The following is a 14,457-nucleotide window of genomic DNA, read 5'->3' as shown; positions in this document are numbered from 1 at the left end:
ATGTCTGTCACAAATGTGCATTATATAGGTACTGGAATCATACGGTTACTCTATGTAACCAGATAATTGCCGAGAAAGGCTAACTTGTAGTGGGCACATCTTCATCCCTGATGTGATTATTACCTGCAGTTGAAACTGAGACTCTCAGATCACTTCGTGTCTGCCAACAAAGCAGCAGCAGCTGAAGATGACCAACTTCCTCATGTGTCACAGGGTGATCAGACGTTGCAACAAAAGACATGCAGGTGGTAGAGAGAGGTAAAATAGCTTACAGCACCTGGTATTCCCAAGTAGTCTCCCACCCAAGTACTAACCAGGCCCAACCCTGCTTGGCTTCCGAGATCAGACGAGGTCGGGCATGTTCAGGGTGGTTTGGCCGTAAGCGACAATGTCTGTGACAAATGTGAATTATATAGGTACTGGAATCATACAGATCCTCTATGTAACCAGATAATTGCAAAGAAAGGCTGATATGTAGTGGGCATATCTTCATCCTTGATGTGATTATTACCTGCAGTTGAAACTGAGACTCTCAGATCACTTCGTGTCTGCCAACAAAGCAGCAGCAGCTGAAGATGACCAACTTCCTCATGTGTCACAGGGTGATCAGACGTTGCAACAAAAGACATGCATGTGGTAGAGAGAAGAGAAAAAGCTTACAACACCTGGTATTCCCAAGCGGTCTCCCATCCAAGTACTAACCAGGCCCAACCCTGCTTGGCTTCCGAGATCAGACGAGGTCGGGCAAATTCAGGGTGGTGTGGCTGTAAGCAACAATGTCTGTCACAAATGTGCATTATATAGGTACTGGAATCATACGGTTACTCTATGTAACCAGATAATTGCAGAGAAAGGCTGATATGTAGTGGGCACATCTTCATCCCTGATGTGATTATTACCTGCAGTTGAAACTGAGACTCTCAGATCACTTCGTGTCTGCCAACAAAGCAGCAGCAGCTGAAGATGACCAACTTCCTCATGTGTCACAGGGTGATAAGACGTTGCAACAAAAGACATGCACGTGGTAGAGAGAAGAGAAATAGCTTACAGCACCTGGTATTCCCAAGTAGTCTCCCATCCAAGTACTAACCAGGCCCAACCCTGCTTGGCTTCCGAGATCAGAGGAGGTTGGGCATGTTCAGGGTGGTGTGGCCATAAGCAGCAATATCTGTGAACAATGTGCATTATATAGGTACTGGAATCATACGATTCCTCTATGTAACCAGATAATTGCTGAGAAAGGCTGATGCGTATTAGGCACATCTTCTTCCCTGTCGTGATTATTATCTGCAGTTGAAACTGAGAATCTCAGATCACTTCGTGTCTGCCAACAAAGCAGCAGCAGCTGAAGATGACCAACTTCCTCATGTGTCACAGGGTGATCAGACGTTGCAACAAAAGACATGCAGGTGGTAGAGAGAAGAGAAAAAGCTTACAGCACCTGGTATTCCCAAGTAGTCTCCCACCCAAGTACTAACCAGGCCCAACCCTGCTTGGCTTCCGAGATCAGACGAGGTCTGGCATATTCAGGGTGGTGTGGCCGTAAGCAACAATGTCTGTCACAAATGTGCATTATATAGGTACTGGAATCATACAGTTCCTCTATGTAACCAGATAATTGCAGAGAAAGGCTAACTTGTAGTGGGCACATCTTCATCCCTGTCGTGATTATTATCTGCAGTTGAAACTGAGAATCATAGATCACTTCGTGTCTGCCAACAAAGCAGCAGCAGCTGAAGATGACCAACTTCCTCATGTGTCACAGGGTGATCAGACGTTGTAACAAAAGACATGCAGGTGGTAGAGAGAAGAGAAAAAGCTTACAGCACCTGGTATTCCCAAGCAGTCTCCCATCCAAGTACTAACCAGGCCCAACCCTGCTTGGCTTCCGAGATCAGACGAGGTCGGGCAAATTCAGGGTGGTGTGGCTGTAAGCAACAATGTCTGTCACAAATGTGCATTATATAGGTACTGGAATCATACGGTTACTCTATGTAACCAGATGATTGCCGAGAAAGGCTAACTTGTAGTGGGCACATCTTCTTCCCTGTCGTGATTATTATCTGCAGTTGAAACTGAGAATCTCAGATCACTTCGTGTCTGCCAACATAGCAGCAGCAGCTGAAGATGACCAACTTCCTCATGTGTCACATGGTGATCAGACGTTGCAACAAAAGACATGCAGGTGGTAGAGAGAAGAGAAAAAGCTTCCAGCACCTGGTATTCATAAGCAGTCTCCCATCCAAGTACTAACCAGGCCCAACCCTGCTTGGGTTCCGAGATCAGACGAGGTCAAGTATATTCAGGGTGGTGTGGCCGTAAGCAACAATATCTGTGAACAATGTGCATTATATAGGTACTGGAATCATACGGTTACACTATGTAACCAGATAATTGCCAAGAAAGGCTGATATGTAGTGGGCACATCTTCATCCCTGATGTGATTATTACCTGCAGTTGAAACTGAGACTCTCAGATCACTTCGTGTCCGCCAACAAAGCAGCAGCAGCTGAAGATGACCAACTTCCTCATGTGTCACAGGGTGATCAGACGTTGCAACAAAAGACATGCAGGTGGTAGAGAGAAGAGAAAAAGCTTACAGCACCTGGTATTCCTAAGCGGTCTCCCATCCAAGTACTAACCAGGCCCAACCCTGCTTGGCTTCCGAGATCAGACGAGGTCGGGCATATTCAGGGTGGTGTGGCCGTAAGCAACAATATCTGTGAACAATGTGCATTATATCGGTACTGGAATCATACAGTTCCTCTATGTAACCAGATGATTGCCGAGAAAGGCTAACTTGTAGTGGGCACATCTTCTTCCCTGTCGTGATTATTATCTGCAGTTGAAACTGAGAATCTCAGATCACTTCGTGTCTGCCAACATAGCAGCAGCAGCTGAAGATGACCAACTTCCACATTTGTCACAGGGTGATCAGACGTTGCAACAAAAGACATGCAGGTGGTAGAGAGAGGTAAAACAGCTTACAGCACCTGGTATTCCCAAGTAGTCTCCCACCCAAGTACTAACCAGGCCCAACCCTGCTTGGCTTCCGAGATCAGACGAGGTCGGGCAAATTCAGGGTGGTGTGGCTGTAAGCAACAATGTCAGTCACAAATGTGCATTATATAGGTACTGGAATCATACGGTTACTCTATGTAACCAGATAATTGCCGAGAAAGGCTGATATGTAGTGGGCACATCTTCATCCCTGATGTGATTATTACCTGCAGTTGAAACTGAGACTCTCAGATCACTTCGTGTCTGCCAACAAAGAGGCAGCAGCTGAAGATGACCAACTTCCTCATGTGTCACAGGGTGATCAGACGTTGCAACAAAAGACATGCAGGTGGTAGAGAGAAGAGAAAAAGCTTACAGCACCTGGTATTCCCAAGTAGTCTCCCACCCAAGTACTAACCAGGCCCAACCCTGCTTGGCTTCCGAGATCAGACGAGGTCGGGCAAATTCAGGGTGGTGTGGCTGTAAGCAACAATGTCTGTCACAAATGTGCATTATATAGGTACTGGAATCATACGGTTACTCTATGTAACCAGATAATTGCCGAGAAAGGCTAACTTGTAGTGGGCACATCTTCATCCCTGATGTGATTATTACCTGCAGTTGAAACTGAGACTCTCAGATCACTTCGTGTCTGCCAACAAAGCAGCAGCAGCTGAAGATGACCAACTTCCTCATGTGTCACAGGGTGATCAGACGTTGCAACAAAAGACATGCAGGTGGTAGAGAGAGGTAAAATAGCTTACAGCACCTGGTATTCCCAAGTAGTCTCCCACCCAAGTACTAACCAGGCCCAACCCTGCTTGGCTTCCGAGATCAGACGAGGTCGGGCATGTTCAGGGTGGTTTGGCCGTAAGCGACAATGTCTGTGACAAATGTGAATTATATAGGTACTGGAATCATACAGTTCCTCTATGTAACCAGATAATTGCAAAGAAAGGCTGATATGTAGTGGGCATATCTTCATCCTTGATGTGATTATTACCTGCAGTTGAAACTGAGACTCTCAGATCACTTCGTGTCTGCCAACAAAGCAGCAGCAGCTGAAGATGACCAACTTCCTCATGTGTCACAGGGTGATCAGACGTTGCAACAAAAGACATGCATGTGGTAGAGAGAAGAGAAAAAGCTTACAACACCTGGTATTCCCAAGCGGTCTCCCATCCAAGTACTAACCAGGCCCAACCCTGCTTGGCTTCCGAGATCAGACGAGGTCGGGCAAATTCAGGGTGGTGTGGCTGTAAGCAACAATGTCTGTCACAAATGTGCATTATATAGGTACTGGAATCATACGGTTACTCTATGTAACCAGATAATTGCAGAGAAAGGCTGATATGTAGTGGGCACATCTTCATCCCTGATGTGATTATTACCTGCAGTTGAAACTGAGACTCTCAGATCACTTCGTGTCTGCCAACAAAGCAGCAGCAGCTGAAGATGACCAACTTCCTCATGTGTCACAGGGTGATAAGACGTTGCAACAAAAGACATGCACGTGGTAGAGAGAAGAGAAATAGCTTACAGCACCTGGTATTCCCAAGTAGTCTCCCATCCAAGTACTAACCAGGCCCAACCCTGCTTGGCTTCCGAGATCAGAGGAGGTTGGGCATGTTCAGGGTGGTGTGGCCATAAGCAGCAATATCTGTGAACAATGTGCATTATATAGGTACTGGAATCATACGATTCCTCTATGTAACCAGATAATTGCTGAGAAAGGCTGATGCGTATTAGGCACATCTTCTTCCCTGTCGTGATTATTATCTGCAGTTGAAACTGAGAATCTCAGATCACTTCGTGTCTGCCAACAAAGCAGCAGCAGCTGAAGATGACCAACTTCCTCATGTGTCACAGGGTGATCAGACGTTGCAACAAAAGACATGCAGGTGGTAGAGAGAAGAGAAAAAGCTTACAGCACCTGGTATTCCCAAGTAGTCTCCCACCCAAGTACTAACCAGGCCCAACCCTGCTTGGCTTCCGAGATCAGACGAGGTCTGGCATATTCAGGGTGGTGTGGCCGTAAGCAACAATGTCTGTCACAAATGTGCATTATATAGGTACTGGAATCATACAGTTCCTCTATGTAACCAGATAATTGCAGAGAAAGGCTAACTTGTAGTGGGCACATCTTCATCCCTGTCGTGATTATTATCTGCAGTTGAAACTGAGAATCATAGATCACTTCGTGTCTGCCAACAAAGCAGCAGCAGCTGAAGATGACCAACTTCCTCATGTGTCACAGGGTGATCAGACGTTGTAACAAAAGACATGCAGGTGGTAGAGAGAAGAGAAAAAGCTTACAGCACCTGGTATTCCCAAGCAGTCTCCCATCCAAGTACTAACCAGGCCCAACCCTGCTTGGCTTCCGAGATCAGACGAGGTCGGGCAAATTCTGGGTGGTGTGGCTGTAAGCAACAATGTCTGTCACAAATGTGCATTATATAGGTACTGGAATCACACGGTTACTCTATGTAACCAGATGATTGCCGAGAAAGGCTAACTTGTAGTGGGCACATCTTCTTCCCTGTCGTGATTATTATCTGCAGTTGAAACTGAGAATCTCAGATCACTTCGTGTCTGCCAACATAGCAGCAGCAGCTGAAGATGACCAACTTCCTCATGTGTCACATGGTGATCAGACGTTGCAACAAAAGACATGCAGGTGGTAGAGAGAAGAGAAAAAGCTTCCAGCACCTGGTATTCATAAGCAGTCTCCCATCCAAGTACTAACCAGGCCCAACCCTGCTTGGGTTCCGAGATCAGACGAGGTCAAGTATATTCAGGGTGGTGTGGCCGTAAGCAACAATATCTGTGAACAATGTGCATTATATAAGTACTGGAATCATACGGTTACACTATGTAACCAGATGATTGCCGAGAAAGGCTAACTTGTAGTGGGCACATCTTCTTCCCTGTCGTGATTATTATCTGCAGTTGAAACTGAGAATCTCAGATCACTTCGTGTCTGCCAACATAGCAGCAGCAGCTGAAGATGACCAACTTCCACATTTGTCACAGGGTGATCAGACGTTGCAACAAAAGACATGCAGGTGGTAGAGAGAAGAGAAAAAGCTTACAGCACCTGGTATTCCCAAGTAGTCTCCCATCCAAGTACTAACCAGGTCAAACCCTGCTTGGCTTCTGAGATCAGACGAGGTTGGGCATGTTCAGGGTGGTGTGGCCGTAAGCAAAAATATCTGTGAACAATGTGCATTATATAGGTACTGGAATCATACGGTTCCTCTATGTAACCAGATAATTGCCGAGATAGGCTGATGCGTATTGGGCACATCTTCTTCCCTGTCGTGATTATTCTCTCCAGCGGAAACTGAGACTCTCAGATCACTTCGTGTCTGCCAACAATCCAGCAGCAGCTGAAGATGACCAACTTCCTCATGTGTCACAGGGTCATCAGACTTTGCAAGAAAAGACATGCAGGTGCTAGAGAGAAGAGAAAAAGCTTACAGCACCTGGTATTCCCAAGTAGTCTCCCATCCAAGTACTAACCAGGCCCAACCCTGCTTGGCTTCCGAGATCAGACGAGGTCGGGCATGTTCAGGGTGGTTTGGCCGTAAGCAACAATGTGTTTGACAAATGTGAATTATATAGGTACTGGAATCATACAGTTCCTCTATGTAACCAGATAATTGCCAAGAAAGGCTGATATGTAGTGGGCATATCTTCATCCTTGATGTGATTATTACCTGCAGTTGAAACTGAGACTCTCAGATCACTTCGTGTCTGCCAACAAAGCAGCAGCAGCTGAAGATGACCAACTTCCTCATGTGTCACAGGGTGATCAGACGTTGCAACAAAAGACATGCATGTGGTAGAGAGAAGAGAAAAAGCTTACAACACCTGGTATTCCCAAGCGGTCTCCCATCCAAGTACTAACCAGGCCCAACCCTGCTTGGCTTCCGAGATCAGACGAGGTCGGGCAAATTCAGGGTGGTGTGGCTGTAAGCAACAATGTCTGTCACAAATGTGCATTATATAGGTACTGGAATCATACGGTTACTCTATGTAACCAGATAATTGCAGAGAAAGGCTGATATGTAGTGGGCACATCTTCATCCCTGATGTGATTATTACCTGCAGTTGAAACTGAGACTCTCAGATCACTTCGTGTCTGCCAACAAAGCAGCAGCAGCTGAAGATGACCAACTTCCTCATGTGTCACAGGGTGATAAGACGTTGCAACAAAAGACATGCACGTGGTAGAGAGAAGAGAAATAGCTTACAGCACCTGGTATTCCCAAGTAGTCTCCCATCCAAGTACTAACCAGGCCCAACCCTGCTTGGCTTCCAAGATCAGAGGAGGTTGGGCATGTTCAGGGTGGTGTGGCCATAAGCAGCAATATCTGTGAACAATGTGCATTATATAGGTACTGGAATCATACGATTCCTCTATGTAACCAGATAATTGCTGAGAAAGGCTGATGCGTATTAGGCACATCTTCTTCCCTGTCGTGATTATTATCTGCAGTTGAAACTGAGAATCTCAGATCACTTCGTGTCTGCCAACAAAGCAGCAGCAGCTGAAGATGACCAACTTCCTCATGTGTCACAGGGTGATCAGACGTTGCAACAAAAGACATGCAGGTGGTAGAGAGAAGAGAAAAAGCTTACAGCACCTGGTATTCCCAAGTAGTCTCCCACCCAAGTACTAACCAGGCCCAACCCTGCTTGGCTTCCGAGATCAGACGAGGTCTGGCATATTCAGGGTGGTGTGGCCGTAAGCAACAATGTCTGTCACAAATGTGCATTATATAGGTACTGGAATCATACAGTTCCTCTATGTAACCAGATAATTGCAGAGAAAGGCTAACTTGTAGTGGGCACATCTTCATCCCTGTCGTGATTATTATCTGCAGTTGAAACTGAGAATCATAGATCACTTCGTGTCTGCCAACAAAGCAGCAGCAGCTGAAGATGACCAACTTCCTCATGTGTCACAGGGTGATCAGACGTTGTAACAAAAGACATGCAGGTGGTAGAGAGAAGAGAAAAAGCTTACAGCACCTGGTATTCCCAAGCAGTCTCCCATCCAAGTACTAACCAGGCCCAACCCTGCTTGGCTTCCGAGATCAGACGAGGTCGGGCAAATTCAGGGTGGTGTGGCTGTAAGCAACAATGTCTGTCACAAATGTGCATTATATAGGTACTGGAATCATACGGTTACTCTATGTAACCAGATGATTGCCGAGAAAGGCTAACTTGTAGTGGGCACATCTTCTTCCCTGTCGTGATTATTATCTGCAGTTGAAACTGAGAATCTCAGATCACTTCGTGTCTGCCAACATAGCAGCAGCAGCTGAAGATGACCAACTTCCTCATGTGTCACATGGTGATCAGACGTTGCAACAAAAGACATGCAGGTGGTAGAGAGAAGAGAAAAAGCTTCCAGCACCTGGTATTCATAAGCAGTCTCCCATCCAAGTACTAACCAGGCCCAACCCTGCTTGGGTTCCGAGATCAGACGAGGTCAAGTATATTCAGGGTGGTGTGGCCGTAAGCAACAATATCTGTGAACAATGTGCATTATATAGGTACTGGAATCATACGGTTACACTATGTAACCAGATAATTGCCAAGAAAGGCTGATATGTAGTGGGCACATCTTCATCCCTGATGTGATTATTACCTGCAGTTGAAACTGAGACTCTCAGATCACTTCGTGTCCGCCAACAAAGCAGCAGCAGCTGAAGATGACCAACTTCCTCATGTGTCACAGGGTGATCAGACGTTGCAACAAAAGACATGCAGGTGGTAGAGAGAGGTAAAACAGCTTACAGCACCTGGTATTCCCAAGTAGTCTCCCACCCAAGTACTAACCAGGCCCAACCCTGCTTGGCTTCCGAGATCAGACGAGGTCGGGCAAATTCAGGGTGGTGTGGCTGTAAGCAACAATGTCAGTCACAAATGTGCATTATATAGGTACTGGAATCATACGGTTACTCTATGTAACCAGATAATTGCCGAGAAAGGCTGATATGTAGTGGGCACATCTTCATCCCTGATGTGATTATTACCTGCAGTTGAAACTGAGACTCTCAGATCACTTCGTGTCTGCCAACAAAGAGGCAGCAGCTGAAGATGACCAACTTCCTCATGTGTCACAGGGTGATCAGACGTTGCAACAAAAGACATGCAGGTGGTAGAGAGAAGAGAAAAAGCTTACAGCACCTGGTATTCCCAAGTAGTCTCCCACCCAAGTACTAACCAGGCCCAACCCTGCTTGGCTTCCGAGATCAGACGAGGTCGGGCAAATTCAGGGTGGTGTGGCTGTAAGCAACAATGTCTGTCACAAATGTGCATTATATAGGTACTGGAATCATACGGTTACTCTATGTAACCAGATAATTGCCGAGAAAGGCTAACTTGTAGTGGGCACATCTTCATCCCTGATGTGATTATTATCTGCAGTTGAAACTGAGACTCTCAGATCACTTCGTGTCTGCCAACAAAGCAGCAGCAGCTGAAGATGACCAACTTCCTCATGTGTCACAGGGTGATCAGACGTTGCAACAAAAGACATGCAGGTGGTAGAGAGAGGTAAAATAGCTTACAGCACCTGGTATTCCCAAGTAGTCTCCCACCCAAGTACTAACCAGGCCCAACCCTGCTTGGCTTCCGAGATCAGACGAGGTCGGGCATGTTCAGGGTGGTTTGGCCGTAAGCGACAATGTCTGTGACAAATGTGAATTATATAGGTACTGGAATCATACGGTTACTCTATGTAACCAGATAATTGCAGAGAAAGGCTGATATGTAGTGGGCACATCTTCATCCCTGATGTGATTATTACCTGCAGTTGAAACTGAGACTCTCAGATCACTTCGTGTCTGCCAACAAAGCAGCAGCAGCTGAAGATGACCAACTTCCTCATGTGTCACAGGGTGATCAGACGTTGTAACAAAAGACATGCACGTGGTAGAGAGAAGAGAAATAGCTTACAGCACCTGGTATTCCCAAGTAGTCTCCCATCCAAGTACTAACCAGGCCCAACCCTGCTTGGCTTCCGAGATCAGAGGAGGTTGGGCATGTTCAGGGTGGTGTGGCCATAAGCAGCAATATCTGTGAACAATGTGCATTATATAGGTACTGGAATCATACGATTCCTCTATGTAACCAGATAATTGCTGAGAAAGGCTGATGCGTATTAGGCACATCTTCTTCCCTGTCGTGATTATTATCTGCAGTTGAAACTGAGAATCTCAGATCACTTCGTGTCTGCCAACAAAGCAGCAGCAGCTGAAGATGACCAACTTCCTCATGTGTCACAGGGTGATCAGACGTTGCAACAAAAGACATGCAGGTGGTAGAGAGAAGAGAAAAAGCTTACAGCACCTGGTATTCCCAAGTAGTCTCCCACCCAAGTACTAACCAGGCCCAACCCTGCTTGGCTTCCGAGATCAGACGAGGTCTGGCATATTCAGGGTGGTGTGGCCGTAAGCAACAATGTCTGTCACAAATGTGCATTATATAGGTACTGGAATCATACAGTTCCTCTATGTAACCAGATAATTGCAGAGAAAGGCTAACTTGTAGTGGGCACATCTTCATCCCTGTCGTGATTATTATCTGCAGTTGAAACTGAGAATCATAGATCACTTCGTGTCTGCCAACAAAGCAGCAGCAGCTGAAGATGACCAACTTCCTCATGTGTCACAGGGTGATCAGACGTTGTAACAAAAGACATGCAGGTGGTAGAGAGAAGAGAAAAAGCTTACAGCACCTGGTATTCCCAAGCAGTCTCCCATCCAAGTACTAACCAGGCCCAACCCTGCTTGGCTTCCGAGATCAGACGAGGTCGGGCAAATTCAGGGTGGTGTGGCTGTAAGCAACAATGTCTGTCACAAATGTGCATTATATAGGTACTGGAATCATACGGTTACTCTATGTAACCAGATGATTGCCGAGAAAGGCTAACTTGTAGTGGGCACATCTTCTTCCCTGTCGTGATTATTATCTGCAGTTGAAACTGAGAATCTCAGATCACTTCGTGTCTGCCAACATAGCAGCAGCAGCTGAAGATGACCAACTTCCTCATGTGTCACATGGTGATCAGACGTTGCAACAAAAGACATGCAGGTGGTAGAGAGAAGAGAAAAAGCTTCCAGCACCTGGTATTCATAAGCAGTCTCCCATCCAAGTACTAACCAGGCCCAACCCTGCTTGGGTTCCGAGATCAGACGAGGTCGGGCATGTTCAGGGTGGTTTGGCCGTAAGCGACAATGTCTGTGACAAATGTGAATTATATAGGTACTGGAATCATACAGTTCCTCTATGTAACCAGATAATTGCCAAGAAAGGCTGATATGTAGTGGGCATATCTTCATCCTTGATGTGATTATTACCTGCAGTTGAAACTGAGACTCTCAGATCACTTCGTGTCTGCCAACAAAGCAGCAGCAGCTGAAGATGACCAACTTCCTCATGTGTCACAGGGTGATCAGACGTTGCAACAAAAGAGATGCATGTGGTAGAGAGAAGAGAAAAAGCTTACAACACCTGGTATTCCCAAGCGGTCTCCCATCCAAGTACTAACCAGGCCCAACCCTGCTTGGCTTCCGAGATCAGACGAGGTCGGGCAAATTCAGGGTGGTGTGGCTGTAAGCAACAATGTCTGTCACAAATGTGCATTATATAGGTACTGGAATCATACGGTTACTCTATGTAACCAGATAATTGCAGAGAAAGGCTGATATGTAGTGGGCACATCTTCATCCCTGATGTGATTATTACCTGCAGTTGAAACTGAGACTCTCAGATCACTTCGTGTCTGCCAACAAAGCAGCAGCAGCTGAAGATGACCAACTTCCTCATGTGTCACAGGGTGATAAGACGTTGCAACAAAAGACATGCACGTGGTAGAGAGAAGAGAAATAGCTTACAGCACCTGGTATTCCCAAGTAGTCTCCCATCCAAGTACTAACCAGGCCCAACCCTGCTTGGCTTCCGAGATCAGAGGAGGTTGGGCATGTTCAGGGTGGTGTGGCCATAAGCAGCAATATCTGTGAACAATGTGCATTATATAGGTACTGGAATCATACGATTCCTCTATGTAACCAGATAATTGCTGAGAAAGGCTGATGCGTATTAGGCACATCTTCTTCCCTGTCGTGATTATTATCTGCAGTTGAAACTGAGAATCTCAGATCACTTCGTGTCTGCCAACAAAGCAGCAGCAGCTGAAGATGACCAACTTCCTCATGTGTCACAGGGTGATCAGACGTTGCAACAAAAGACATGCAGGTGGTAGAGAGAAGAGAAAAAGCTTACAGCACCTGGTATTCCCAAGTAGTCTCCCACCCAAGTACTAACCAGGCCCAACCCTGCTTGGCTTCCGAGATCAGACGAGGTCTGGCATATTCAGGGTGGTGTGGCCGTAAGCAACAATGTCTGTCACAAATGTGCATTATATAGGTACTGGAATCATACAGTTCCTCTATGTAACCAGATAATTGCAGAGAAAGGCTAACTTGTAGTGGGCACATCTTCATCCCTGTCGTGATTATTATCTGCAGTTGAAACTGAGAATCATAGATCACTTCGTGTCTGCCAACAAAGCAGCAGCAGCTGAAGATGACCAACTTCCTCATGTGTCACAGGGTGATCAGACGTTGTAACAAAAGACATGCAGGTGGTAGAGAGAAGAGAAAAAGCTTACAGCACCTGGTATTCCCAAGCAGTCTCCCATCCAAGTACTAACCAGGCCCAACCCTGCTTGGCTTCCGAGATCAGACGAGGTCGGGCAAATTCTGGGTGGTGTGGCTGTAAGCAACAATGTCTGTCACAAATGTGCATTATATAGGTACTGGAATCATACGGTTACTCTATGTAACCAGATGATTGCCGAGAAAGGCTAACTTGTAGTGGGCACATCTTCTTCCCTGTCGTGATTATTATCTGCAGTTGAAACTGAGAATCTCAGATCACTTCGTGTCTGCCAACATAGCAGCAGCAGCTGAAGATGACCAACTTCCTCATGTGTCACATGGTGATCAGACGTTGCAACAAAAGACATGCAGGTGGTAGAGAGAAGAGAAAAAGCTTCCAGCACCTGGTATTCATAAGCAGTCTCCCATCCAAGTACTAACCAGGCCCAACCCTGCTTGGGTTCCGAGATCAGACGAGGTCAAGTATATTCAGGGTGGTGTGGCCGTAAGCAACAATATCTGTGAACAATGTGCATTATATAAGTACTGGAATCATACGGTTACACTATGTAACCAGATGATTGCCGAGAAAGGCTAACTTGTAGTGGGCACATCTTCTTCCCTGTCGTGATTATTATCTGCAGTTGAAACTGAGAATCTCAGATCACTTCGTGTCTGCCAACATAGCAGCAGCAGCTGAAGATGACCAACTTCCACATTTGTCACAGGGTGATCAGACGTTGCAACAAAAGACATGCAGGTGGTAGAGAGAAGAGAAAAAGCTTACAGCACCTGGTATTCCCAAGTAGTCTCCCATCCAAGTACTAACCAGGTCAAACCCTGCTTGGCTTCTGAGATCAGACGAGGTTGGGCATGTTCAGGGTGGTGTGGCCGTAAGCAAAAATATCTGTGAACAATGTGCATTATATAGGTACTGGAATCATACGGTTCCTCTATGTAACCAGATAATTGCCGAGATAGGCTGATGCGTATTGGGCACATCTTCTTCCCTGTCGTGATTATTCTCTCCAGCGGAAACTGAGACTCTCAGATCACTTCGTGTCTGCCAACAATCCAGCAGCAGCTGAAGATGACCAACTTCCTCATGTGTCACAGGGTCATCAGACTTTGCAAGAAAAGACATGCAGGTGCTAGAGAGAAGAGAAAAAGCTTACAGCACCTGGTATTCCCAAGTAGTCTCCCATCCAAGTACTAACCAGGCCCAACCCTGCTTGGCTTCCGAGATCAGACGAGGTCGGGCATGTTCAGGGTGGTTTGGCCGTAAGCAACAATGTGTTTGACAAATGTGAATTATATAGGTACTGGAATCATACAGTTCCTCTATGTAACCAGATAATTGCCAAGAAAGGCTGATATGTAGTGGGCATATCTTCATCCTTGATGTGATTATTACCTGCAGTTGAAACTGAGACTCTCAGATCACTTCGTGTCTGCCAACAAAGCAGCAGCAGCTGAAGATGACCAACTTCCTCATGTGTCACAGGGTGATCAGACGTTGCAACAAAAGACATGCATGTGGTAGAGAGAAGAGAAAAAGCTTACAACACCTGGTATTCCCAAGCGGTCTCCCATCCAAGTACTAACCAGGCCCAACCCTGCTTGGCTTCCGAGATCAGACAAGGTCGGGCAAATTCAGGGTGGTGTGGCTGTAAGCAACAATGTCTGTCACAAATGTGCATTATATAGGTACTGGAATCATACGGTTACTCTATGTAACCAGATAATTGCAGAGACAGGCTGATATGTAGTGGGCACATCT

At 46.2% G+C, this 14,457-nt stretch overlaps 26 non-coding genes and 11 pseudogenes across 26 annotated transcripts; all 37 read right to left on the bottom strand.

The window, feature by feature from the left end:
* Window positions 1-265: 265 nt before the first annotated feature.
* LOC140282132 (5S ribosomal RNA) lies at window positions 266-384 on the bottom strand. The gene has a single exon (XR_011909811.1). It is a non-coding gene; the product is annotated as a 5S ribosomal RNA (ribosomal RNA).
* A 269-nt stretch (window positions 385-653) lies between these two features.
* Window positions 654-772, bottom strand: LOC140290702 (5S ribosomal RNA). Its single transcript, XR_011912381.1, has one exon. It is a non-coding gene; the product is annotated as a 5S ribosomal RNA (ribosomal RNA).
* A 269-nt stretch (window positions 773-1,041) lies between these two features.
* LOC140300625 (5S ribosomal RNA) lies at window positions 1,042-1,160 on the bottom strand (annotated as a pseudogene).
* A 269-nt stretch (window positions 1,161-1,429) lies between these two features.
* On the bottom strand, window positions 1,430-1,548 carry LOC140298277 (5S ribosomal RNA). The gene has a single exon (XR_011913939.1). It is a non-coding gene; the product is annotated as a 5S ribosomal RNA (ribosomal RNA).
* Window positions 1,549-1,817: 269 nt separating this feature from the next.
* Window positions 1,818-1,936, bottom strand: LOC140294589 (5S ribosomal RNA). The gene has a single exon (XR_011912798.1). It is a non-coding gene; the product is annotated as a 5S ribosomal RNA (ribosomal RNA).
* A 269-nt stretch (window positions 1,937-2,205) lies between these two features.
* Window positions 2,206-2,324, bottom strand: LOC140289418 (5S ribosomal RNA; annotated as a pseudogene).
* Window positions 2,325-2,593: 269 nt separating this feature from the next.
* Window positions 2,594-2,712, bottom strand: LOC140299298 (5S ribosomal RNA). Its single transcript, XR_011914719.1, has one exon. It is a non-coding gene; the product is annotated as a 5S ribosomal RNA (ribosomal RNA).
* Window positions 2,713-2,981: 269 nt separating this feature from the next.
* Window positions 2,982-3,100, bottom strand: LOC140296185 (5S ribosomal RNA). Its single transcript, XR_011912940.1, has one exon. It is a non-coding gene; the product is annotated as a 5S ribosomal RNA (ribosomal RNA).
* Window positions 3,101-3,369: 269 nt separating this feature from the next.
* On the bottom strand, window positions 3,370-3,488 carry LOC140296174 (5S ribosomal RNA). Its single transcript, XR_011912939.1, has one exon. It is a non-coding gene; the product is annotated as a 5S ribosomal RNA (ribosomal RNA).
* A 269-nt stretch (window positions 3,489-3,757) lies between these two features.
* Window positions 3,758-3,876, bottom strand: LOC140282075 (5S ribosomal RNA). Its single transcript, XR_011909810.1, has one exon. It is a non-coding gene; the product is annotated as a 5S ribosomal RNA (ribosomal RNA).
* A 269-nt stretch (window positions 3,877-4,145) lies between these two features.
* On the bottom strand, window positions 4,146-4,264 carry LOC140290690 (5S ribosomal RNA). Its single transcript, XR_011912380.1, has one exon. It is a non-coding gene; the product is annotated as a 5S ribosomal RNA (ribosomal RNA).
* A 269-nt stretch (window positions 4,265-4,533) lies between these two features.
* On the bottom strand, window positions 4,534-4,652 carry LOC140300614 (5S ribosomal RNA; annotated as a pseudogene).
* A 269-nt stretch (window positions 4,653-4,921) lies between these two features.
* LOC140298276 (5S ribosomal RNA) lies at window positions 4,922-5,040 on the bottom strand. Its single transcript, XR_011913938.1, has one exon. It is a non-coding gene; the product is annotated as a 5S ribosomal RNA (ribosomal RNA).
* A 269-nt stretch (window positions 5,041-5,309) lies between these two features.
* LOC140299053 (5S ribosomal RNA) lies at window positions 5,310-5,428 on the bottom strand. Its single transcript, XR_011914638.1, has one exon. It is a non-coding gene; the product is annotated as a 5S ribosomal RNA (ribosomal RNA).
* A 269-nt stretch (window positions 5,429-5,697) lies between these two features.
* On the bottom strand, window positions 5,698-5,816 carry LOC140289417 (5S ribosomal RNA; annotated as a pseudogene).
* A 269-nt stretch (window positions 5,817-6,085) lies between these two features.
* LOC140291321 (5S ribosomal RNA) lies at window positions 6,086-6,204 on the bottom strand (annotated as a pseudogene).
* A 269-nt stretch (window positions 6,205-6,473) lies between these two features.
* Window positions 6,474-6,592, bottom strand: LOC140318992 (5S ribosomal RNA). Its single transcript, XR_011917932.1, has one exon. It is a non-coding gene; the product is annotated as a 5S ribosomal RNA (ribosomal RNA).
* Window positions 6,593-6,861: 269 nt separating this feature from the next.
* Window positions 6,862-6,980, bottom strand: LOC140290679 (5S ribosomal RNA). The gene has a single exon (XR_011912379.1). It is a non-coding gene; the product is annotated as a 5S ribosomal RNA (ribosomal RNA).
* Window positions 6,981-7,249: 269 nt separating this feature from the next.
* Window positions 7,250-7,368, bottom strand: LOC140299061 (5S ribosomal RNA). The gene has a single exon (XR_011914646.1). It is a non-coding gene; the product is annotated as a 5S ribosomal RNA (ribosomal RNA).
* A 269-nt stretch (window positions 7,369-7,637) lies between these two features.
* On the bottom strand, window positions 7,638-7,756 carry LOC140298275 (5S ribosomal RNA). Its single transcript, XR_011913937.1, has one exon. It is a non-coding gene; the product is annotated as a 5S ribosomal RNA (ribosomal RNA).
* Window positions 7,757-8,025: 269 nt separating this feature from the next.
* On the bottom strand, window positions 8,026-8,144 carry LOC140294576 (5S ribosomal RNA). The gene has a single exon (XR_011912796.1). It is a non-coding gene; the product is annotated as a 5S ribosomal RNA (ribosomal RNA).
* A 269-nt stretch (window positions 8,145-8,413) lies between these two features.
* Window positions 8,414-8,532, bottom strand: LOC140289416 (5S ribosomal RNA; annotated as a pseudogene).
* A 269-nt stretch (window positions 8,533-8,801) lies between these two features.
* Window positions 8,802-8,920, bottom strand: LOC140296162 (5S ribosomal RNA). Its single transcript, XR_011912938.1, has one exon. It is a non-coding gene; the product is annotated as a 5S ribosomal RNA (ribosomal RNA).
* Window positions 8,921-9,189: 269 nt separating this feature from the next.
* On the bottom strand, window positions 9,190-9,308 carry LOC140296150 (5S ribosomal RNA). The gene has a single exon (XR_011912937.1). It is a non-coding gene; the product is annotated as a 5S ribosomal RNA (ribosomal RNA).
* A 269-nt stretch (window positions 9,309-9,577) lies between these two features.
* LOC140282010 (5S ribosomal RNA) lies at window positions 9,578-9,696 on the bottom strand. The gene has a single exon (XR_011909809.1). It is a non-coding gene; the product is annotated as a 5S ribosomal RNA (ribosomal RNA).
* Window positions 9,697-9,965: 269 nt separating this feature from the next.
* LOC140300603 (5S ribosomal RNA) lies at window positions 9,966-10,084 on the bottom strand (annotated as a pseudogene).
* Window positions 10,085-10,353: 269 nt separating this feature from the next.
* LOC140298274 (5S ribosomal RNA) lies at window positions 10,354-10,472 on the bottom strand. The gene has a single exon (XR_011913936.1). It is a non-coding gene; the product is annotated as a 5S ribosomal RNA (ribosomal RNA).
* A 269-nt stretch (window positions 10,473-10,741) lies between these two features.
* LOC140294565 (5S ribosomal RNA) lies at window positions 10,742-10,860 on the bottom strand. The gene has a single exon (XR_011912795.1). It is a non-coding gene; the product is annotated as a 5S ribosomal RNA (ribosomal RNA).
* A 269-nt stretch (window positions 10,861-11,129) lies between these two features.
* On the bottom strand, window positions 11,130-11,248 carry LOC140278176 (5S ribosomal RNA; annotated as a pseudogene).
* Window positions 11,249-11,517: 269 nt separating this feature from the next.
* Window positions 11,518-11,636, bottom strand: LOC140290667 (5S ribosomal RNA). The gene has a single exon (XR_011912377.1). It is a non-coding gene; the product is annotated as a 5S ribosomal RNA (ribosomal RNA).
* A 269-nt stretch (window positions 11,637-11,905) lies between these two features.
* LOC140300592 (5S ribosomal RNA) lies at window positions 11,906-12,024 on the bottom strand (annotated as a pseudogene).
* A 269-nt stretch (window positions 12,025-12,293) lies between these two features.
* Window positions 12,294-12,412, bottom strand: LOC140298273 (5S ribosomal RNA). The gene has a single exon (XR_011913935.1). It is a non-coding gene; the product is annotated as a 5S ribosomal RNA (ribosomal RNA).
* Window positions 12,413-12,681: 269 nt separating this feature from the next.
* Window positions 12,682-12,800, bottom strand: LOC140299052 (5S ribosomal RNA). Its single transcript, XR_011914637.1, has one exon. It is a non-coding gene; the product is annotated as a 5S ribosomal RNA (ribosomal RNA).
* A 269-nt stretch (window positions 12,801-13,069) lies between these two features.
* On the bottom strand, window positions 13,070-13,188 carry LOC140289415 (5S ribosomal RNA; annotated as a pseudogene).
* Window positions 13,189-13,457: 269 nt separating this feature from the next.
* Window positions 13,458-13,576, bottom strand: LOC140291320 (5S ribosomal RNA; annotated as a pseudogene).
* A 269-nt stretch (window positions 13,577-13,845) lies between these two features.
* On the bottom strand, window positions 13,846-13,964 carry LOC140318871 (5S ribosomal RNA). Its single transcript, XR_011917931.1, has one exon. It is a non-coding gene; the product is annotated as a 5S ribosomal RNA (ribosomal RNA).
* Window positions 13,965-14,233: 269 nt separating this feature from the next.
* Window positions 14,234-14,352, bottom strand: LOC140298628 (5S ribosomal RNA). The gene has a single exon (XR_011914257.1). It is a non-coding gene; the product is annotated as a 5S ribosomal RNA (ribosomal RNA).
* Between the last annotated feature and the right edge of the window lie 105 nt (window positions 14,353-14,457).

The sequence above is a fragment of the Leuresthes tenuis genome, unplaced genomic scaffold (assembly GCF_036924035.1).
Source record: "Leuresthes tenuis unplaced genomic scaffold, fLeuTen1.0.hap1 SCAF_1, whole genome shotgun sequence".
Taxonomy (NCBI): Eukaryota; Metazoa; Chordata; class Actinopteri; order Atheriniformes; family Atherinopsidae; genus Leuresthes; species Leuresthes tenuis.
The sequence above is the reverse complement of the archived record's forward strand: the minus strand, read 5'-3'. Positions and strand labels throughout refer to the sequence as shown.